The following is an 8,045-nucleotide window of genomic DNA, read 5'->3' on the forward strand; positions in this document are numbered from 1 at the left end:
ACGTCCCTACTACTTTGACCGTGTTGGTCCAAAACACTTCCGAGGTACGCAACGGTTCTACGTGCTCTAGTTTTTGCCCTCCTATTTTAATGTTTAGCTTAGCAGTTTTCTTTCTGTAAAATCGCATAACCTTTGTTTTATTAATATTGATTCTCACCCTATATCTGTCGCACTGAGTATCCAATTCACTCAGCAATGCTTGCAACCCCTTGGCCGACTGACAAACTATAGCTTGATCATCAGCAAGCCCAACTGATTTTACGAATTCCCCGCCCACTTTTATTCCTACCTCCAGTTCTTCCCATGCCTCTTTAATCATTTATTCCACATATAGGTGGAACAGCAACGGTGATAATGGGCAACCCTGCCTTACACCTCTTCCTAGCACTGCCCATCTGGACTCCCCGTTCCCCACTCGCGCCTGAGCAGTCTGAGACACAGTACAGGTTGCGGATTAGCCTCCTTTCCCTCCAATCTATTCCTATTTTCTTCAATATACTCATTAGTTTTTTCCCAATTCACTCTATCAAACGCTTTTTCGAAATCTACGAAACAGGCAAACACCTCCTGGTTGTATTCTATGTTCCTCTCGATTAATAATCTCATTACTGCAATGGTATCACGCGTACCCCTCCCCTTCCGAAACCCAAACTGATCATCCCCTAAGTAGTAATTTGCCCTACTCTCTATGTTGTTGATCTATCCTCTCTAGGATCTTTTCTGTGTCATCTATTATCTTACCCGCCTTGTCCTTAACTTCTAGCATAGATCTTCCCTTCTTCTTATTTCCCGATAGTGATTTAACCTTGCTTTTATGGCACCAATTTCACCCTTCCTCTGCAAACTTTCCATATCCTTGCACTGTGTTTTCCACCATGCTTCTTTTTCTTTATTTTTTGCCCTGAAGACACAGAATCGTCCGCTAAATACAAACTGGCCTTTGGCCCCCGATTACTTTGTTTCGGTCTATACATGTCTCATAAAGCATATGGTCCTTTGGCACGCAGCTTGTTAATTGATGTCATCACCTTGTCCAGTAATGCCGCAACTAATGTACAGCTTCCGAAAGGCTGCCAGGGAAACTGGCGTTTTTATCTTCTTAAATTGGTTGCCTTATTTACGAGTTATTCCCGGATAAAAAACGCAGCACTCTTACAAAATGGGGCGGACCTTTGCTAATACCGTCAAGTATTTTGATTAATGAATATATCTCCTTGGTCGTAATTAATCGTTAAGGCATAACATTGTGTGATTTTTCCATGATGAATAACGTCAAAATAAAACTCTATAAATCCACATGAAAAATGCGACCCAGGTTTCATTACAGATGGCCTGATCATGCTGATGATATCAGGCCTGATGAAGTTTATTTTTCATGTGGAATTACAAAGTTTTATTTTGGCATTACTCATCTCTTCGATGACGTCAGCTTTGCCGTATGAACCTTGTCCAAGAGATGAGACAAAACCTCTCCGTATTCACCTTCATATTCATACGCTTGCCTCTTGCCCGCGCTACAGGCGCCGCTCTGGGAAATTGTTTGGTGATATATCATTCTTCTATAACAGGCCGGTTTATTTTCATTGTTTTGGTTCTACAATTGGATAAGAATATTTTTTGAAATAAAATACCAAAAATATGTGAGGGTACTGATCAAATAAATTCTAATTTTCTCTTTATTTTATTACCTTCTAGGGTTTAAGAGAACGTTTACAATGACGTTTACAATCTACACCTTGCTTGATTTTTCGATGCTAAATTGGCATATTAATTGCCGTAGTAATTTTGGTATAAAAAATGTTGGATACCCATGATTTTCGCTGTGGCAAACTTTGTGTCACCGTGTAAGGGCAGCACTGTTTGATATTTGAATAACCAGGAACCCCTTAAATATGATGGTTTTCCTTAAAAACTCAAGGCCCTGAAATTTTCATTGGATTTTTAATCTAAAATAGGCACGTTCACAGGGCGGTTGTACATATATGAGGCGCATTGAGAAACCTTTTTGCTATCAAAGTAAGCCCACGAGTAGAGACTTTCATTCGATGGTGATATATCGTACGAATCAGACATCTAATCACCAAAATAGATATGCAAAGTAAATTTTTGTTCAACTTCCGCATTGTTCAATCGCATCTAATCATCTGAAAAATAGTCAGGTATGGGATCAGAATGTAGCAAATAAAATGTAAAACTAAGGGAGAGTGAACGCGGAAAGAAGTCGGGCTACACGATCACAATACAAGCGATTGAATGAGAACATTTCTAAATGAGTTTCCTCGCTAAATGATGGGAGCGAATCCGTTATTGAATAAGTCGAAATTGGTACAGATTATCAGAAAGGTTCTGAATATTTGAAATGATATCGGGTACTGAGAGAATAATTAAAACTAGTATATCTCCATATCAAAGTACATGAGTAAAATAAGAGAAATCTACAAAGTAAAGTAATGAAATATTTGTTTTTCCCTTGAAAAATTGATGACCACCAAAGAGCTAATGAAAACACGCTAATGTACGTGGTAGCATTGTGAACACAAACAAAGAGAGATTGTATTTCGGTTCAAAATAAGCATTTTAATATTTTATGACTTCAAAATTAATATATTTTAGTGAGGTAGGAAGTGGTTCTTTCGGGTTTTCTTCCGCTTGTATCCATTTTCCGGACAATATTTCAGTGGACCTGAGGAAGCCAACTGGAACGTTGGCGAAATATTGTCCGGAAAATGGATACACGCGGAAGAAAACCCGAAAGTACCACTTCCTACATCAAAAATCTCCGCGGAAGCCTACATGGAAACTTTAGATATTTTAGTGAGTACAAAATGGATTGATAAAGTTAGAAAACTGAATTAAACGAATATAATTTTTATAAAAAGCAAATATTTTTTATAAAACGAGGCCTCTTTAATGCAAATTTATCGTAAAAATTCCATTCGTATTGTTTCTTGTGCAAAAATTTAATTTTACTATATTTTTAGCATTGCGTGTGGCGTATATGTTAAAACGTTTCATTGATTTTACTCTGAGCTGCAAATTGAGCAGCCACAACTAAGGTTTCCTCGGTAATGTAAGTAACACGCGAAGTAGCATTGAAATTTTACTTTCGCCAGAACAAATCGTCAACTGAACCCTGTGTAGTGCTACAGTAAGTTTATCTTTAGCTTCTGAAAAGACTTAGGGCTTTTTCGTGGCATAGCCAGAATACCTGCTATGTTTTTTTCCTCCGAGTTTTAGTCCATGAAAAGGCTTCAGTTGTTTCATTGAAGTGGAAGGATCTTGCAAAATCTATATCCATGCATAGAGGTGCGAGAGAATCCAGCTTATTTTGCTGCATCGTAGATTTTAAATTATCCTTGTTTCTTTTCATAGAAAAATAGGACTTATCAGCTGTAGAATTCGTCGTTGGTGTGCAAAAAATATTCAAAAGAAAATGTTAACATTCCGATAAACTCTTTGTGGTATTTTTTCTCGTACCCACTTGCAAAATGCTACGGAGTTTTTATTATCAATCAGTTATGTAGGCAAAAGGCATTATATACCATGGGATTAAATACTATGGAATAAATCATCCGAATATAATGTGAAAAGAAATTAAGATTTACCCTCTATGCCTATTGTATAATGAGTATTTGAGATTTTAGGAATTATAGTTGGCGCAAGAATGTAGTGATCAACTGATTCGAAGAAGTACGTACGTCATGCGTAACTAAAGTTACGAAGTAAAGAAACGAGGTAACGAATAAAGCCAAATATTAATGAATATGTTAAAAATTAGTTCATACTAAAAAAATAATTGCCAAACTAGCCACTACACGTATAACTCGTACACGATACTAAGATTATATCTTTGGTTAATGCATACGATTCACTCGGAGAGAGCATTCAGTACGAAAAACGGCGATTAAAATTAGCATACAATGAAAATGCTTGACATCAATTATCATTTGATATTTAAAATCTAATTGAAATATATCGCATATTGTGTCATAGCTACATTACATAACATTAAATCATGATATATAAATAGCCATAACTTGTGCGTTTCGTGTTCTTTAATTAAAATATGTCCCCCTTATAATTCTGCAAACACCCTTGTCAACTTTTTCTGCCTTTTCTCGCTTCCAGGCACATGACCCTGAGTAAACTGAATCATACCTGTATATCAAATTGGCAATACTAAATTATACGTTCCAACTATCAGCATGTGTGTAGAAGCCAAGCAATATGATCGTAATTAATCATTAAGACTCATAATAACTCCAAATTGTTCCATTTCTTTTAAAATGGGGCATACGCTGCGTGTATGAGAGAGAAATAGCAATAGCCTGTAAAGTAAGACAATGCACGCTGCAGAGGTGGGTCACATAGATTTATTTGATGAATGGTGGATTTTTAAAAAGCATTATTAACTGGCTTTTTCAAAATAATACTGAAAATGTTGTCAACCTTTGGTCATTTCTTTCATATACGCCCCTCTGACTGTTGTGCCCTCGGCCATGACCAAGGTTGGCCTTATGGGAAACCTTACCCTGCCTACACGTTGGCAGCAAAATTTGAGCATGTGACCGGTGAGTTGATCATACTCGGACAACAGGGCGGTGGCGTGCAAGTTTTCTCGACCTTTCTGTTACAAGAAGATAAAATGAGTTAGTTTCGAAGTTTATTACTGCTGGTGAATCAAGCAGCATCACTATCATCCTGAGAGGAACCAGTAGAGCTCTGTGTGGAAGCCTCTTGCATCAAAAAACACCAAACAATGCCAAAATGTTGGGGAAGTAGTGGTCATGTCATTTTTATAGATGATCGGGGGAATGGCGGATTAGCATGTCGTACCAGCTCACAAAAATACAGTTGGACTAAACCATGTGGATGTACTTAAAATTCTCATAGACTATATTAATCTCAAAAAGCGACATTTGAAAGCAACCGGTGGTTTTTCTGAATATCACGCATGAATTAATGTGATGCGAGTGTATTCTCAAGGATCTCTATAGTTCACATGTTGCCTCATGACTTTTTTCTGTGAAGAAAAACCTCCATGAAAAGCTTTTACGAGTGTCATCAGACGTTGGCGTGTGCGAACTAAACGTTTCAACTTAGTGGTTGCAGTTGAGCTGTGAAGTGAAATCAGTGAAACCTGTACGACACACAGAGTTGACAGTTAAGCATAAAACTGAATTTTTGCAGGACAAATTAAGAAACTAAAAATTGATTGCCATTCTTAATTGGAGTGGCAATCAATTTTCAATCTTCGTTAATCAATTTTTAATTTTTAATCTTTTAAGTTTAATTTTAGTCTTCTTAATTAAAACAACCTAAGAAATATAAAATATATTACTCATTTAATATTTATGAATCGTCATCATCAGTATTTCTGCCCTAAGATTGGTTTACTGCGGACGTACATTCTCGTATCTCCAGTGTTAAGTCCTTCACATCCCCTTTCAGCTGTTTTTTTTAAATCCTTCTTAATTTTTCCTATTTACTTGTCTCTTATTTGTTCATTTTCGCATATATGTTCCTTTCGTTTTTCATTTTCTTAGTTGTCTCCTGATTCTTGTAGAGGTGATGTATTATTCTTCTGCCGTTGTAGTCCTTTCCAAATGCTTTAAGTATCTTGAAAATCTTTTTCTATTCGACCTTATTGAAGTTTCTTCAAGTCCAAGAATGCCCCATTTCATATTTTTTGTGTATCATTTTACTGACAGCGCCCTCAAGCTTAAGACTATCTTGTTCCTCGGTTTCTCCTGAATCCGAATTATTTTTTCCTTGAGGCTTTCTTAAATCGTTCCTTGTATTCTTTGGTTGGTTATCCGAGTAATTATTTTCGATGCGTGAGGCTTAATGTTCTGTTTTTTGCATTAATAAGATTGTTTCTTCGGTATTTCAAACCTCACAGTTTCTCAAAGCACTCTGGCAGTTTTTCTCTCTCGCAGCTATCTAATAATTTTCCAAAGAGGGTATTACTCACTCTTTGACCCCGATGTCTGTATTATTTCTCCCTTTATTTTGTCGAATCCTGATTCCTTGTCATTCTATACGTTTTTCAAGCTCTCTCGAATCCATTTCTCAGTATCCCGTTCGTATTCTTCTACCACAACTTATTTTTAAATTAAGTTCCATCCAGGTGGTTTTTGCCCTTTGGCAGAGTTTTCCAGTGTATTCCTTCCATCTTCTTTTTAGCATATTCCATTAGTGTCTCTCTCGGTCATTGTCAAATACTGTTTTTCCTTCTCCAAAGTGTCTCTTCGCCCGTTTAAAAGGTAACTCACTGCAAATCTTGTTTATGTTGTCATTGATTTCCTCGCAGAAGCTTTCTATCCATTCTTCCTTGACCTTCTTGCGCTGTAAATGTTTTTATTTCGCGTCTTCTTATGCACGTTTTCCTCGGTTTATTTCTTAGATTCTTTTATTTTCTTCTTGCCTCTCTCTGTTAGGTCTCTTATTTCAGTTGTTATTAACGGCCGCTTAGATTTTAATGTCTTACTCACGAGTTCCTGCATTTTCTTGCGTTGCAGTCGACTATCCATGACCACCAATTTGTGATCGCTATTGAAATCTGCGCCAGGGTAGCTCTTGCCTTGCTTTACTTGGTTCTTCTATCTCATGCTAACAAGAATTTAGTCAATTTGGTATATTTTACCAGCATCTTCCTTCCATGCGTATATTTTTCTCCAAAGTTGTTCGAAGAGATTATTTTCCACTGTCATGTTTTTCTCATTATGGGATCCTATCAGTCATTTTCCCGCAGTGATTCGTTTTCTCGTTTGAACTGTCCCACGCTAGCCATCCCTCTCTGACTACAGCGCTCCCATCACGTTTAGCTTATCCTTCTCTTTTAACTTTCGTAAAATATTCTCCAGCTGTTTGTATTCTTTTCTTTTATCTCTTCTCAATAGCTGGACCTTGGCATGAATATAAATGTATTTTATATTTGCTTAACGGTGGAGCCTTTCCCTGGGGAGAGGATTCCGTAATTCAAGTGGTTTATCAATTTAAAGATTATTTTTTGGTGATTCTCCATTTTTGTTTCCTCTCAATCTCACCATCTCTTCATAGTTTCTTGTGCCAGGTTCTTCCAATGCCTGCTTCCCGCGATTCATCCACCATTACCATTGTGTATTCCAGGGCCAGCAGAAGTTTTTCTCTCCTTCCAATCTTGAGAGTATAGCCTCCTATGGTACTCATTTTTTAGGTTTTATTTACATCATTCTTCTGTTGGGCCACATTTTAATATTTTTACCATTCTTTTCCCTGCTGCTTCTATCGTCTAGTAAATAGCAGCCTTCGAAAAAAATGGCATATTAAGATGAATTTGAATCATATCCTTGTGTCTAAGCTGCCACTATTAGCCAGGAGTGGTTATTTTGCTGCAAAAATGCGTTTTCGCTGTTGGTCATGTAGCCCAAACAGCAGAACTCGTTCATATTTTCAAGAGTATTTTTTAGATCTCCTTTTCAATTTGTCTTCCCTATTTCGCCTGCATACCACTAAGATTGAAATGAACCTCAAGGAGGAATGGCAATGGGTCTTTAATCGGGAGGTTCTGCATCCCGGATCCCAAATAAATCATATCCTGCAGCCGTTCGAAATAAGCCGGGAGTTGTTTCAAGCATCAATAGTTAAACTACGATTTGTTTTGAAGGTTTCAAACTTAGGCCTATAACAATGTGTGACCGGAAATAAGATTCAACCATTTGATATTAAACTGGTTAACAGCAATACGCCTTCGGCAATAGATATAAAGGAATAATCTGAACGCAGAAGACTTAAAATCTGACATGAAAGAATGATTGCATTGATAAATCTAGGGTGAAGTTCAGATTCCTTTAAATATTGAATGGAGATATATTTGACTCATCGTGAGGCCTAAACTCTTCAGATTTCATTATTAATATGAATTGTATTCTGTTGATTAAAAATCAAACACCTTATAACTGAGCATCTTCACGGAAACCATGCTAAAACTGATCAACTTAAATGCTGATAGCTTTGAATCGACTGAAAAGCTTTAACTCCTTGACCAGTGTGTTGCAGATGTA

The 8,045-nt window shown here is 37.0% G+C and overlaps 1 protein-coding gene across 1 annotated transcript in view; it reads left to right on the top strand.

The window, feature by feature from the left end:
- Positions 1–8,045, top strand: part of LOC139689434 (tensin-1-like) — a 297,006-nt gene that overhangs the window by 270,092 nt on the left and 18,869 nt on the right. The gene's annotated exons all lie outside the window — the stretch shown is intronic.

Source organism: Hetaerina americana, unplaced genomic scaffold, assembly GCF_022747635.1.
Source record: "Hetaerina americana unplaced genomic scaffold, ioHetAmer1.1.p SCAF_23, whole genome shotgun sequence".
In the NCBI taxonomy this organism is placed as follows: domain Eukaryota; kingdom Metazoa; phylum Arthropoda; class Insecta; order Odonata; family Calopterygidae; genus Hetaerina; species Hetaerina americana.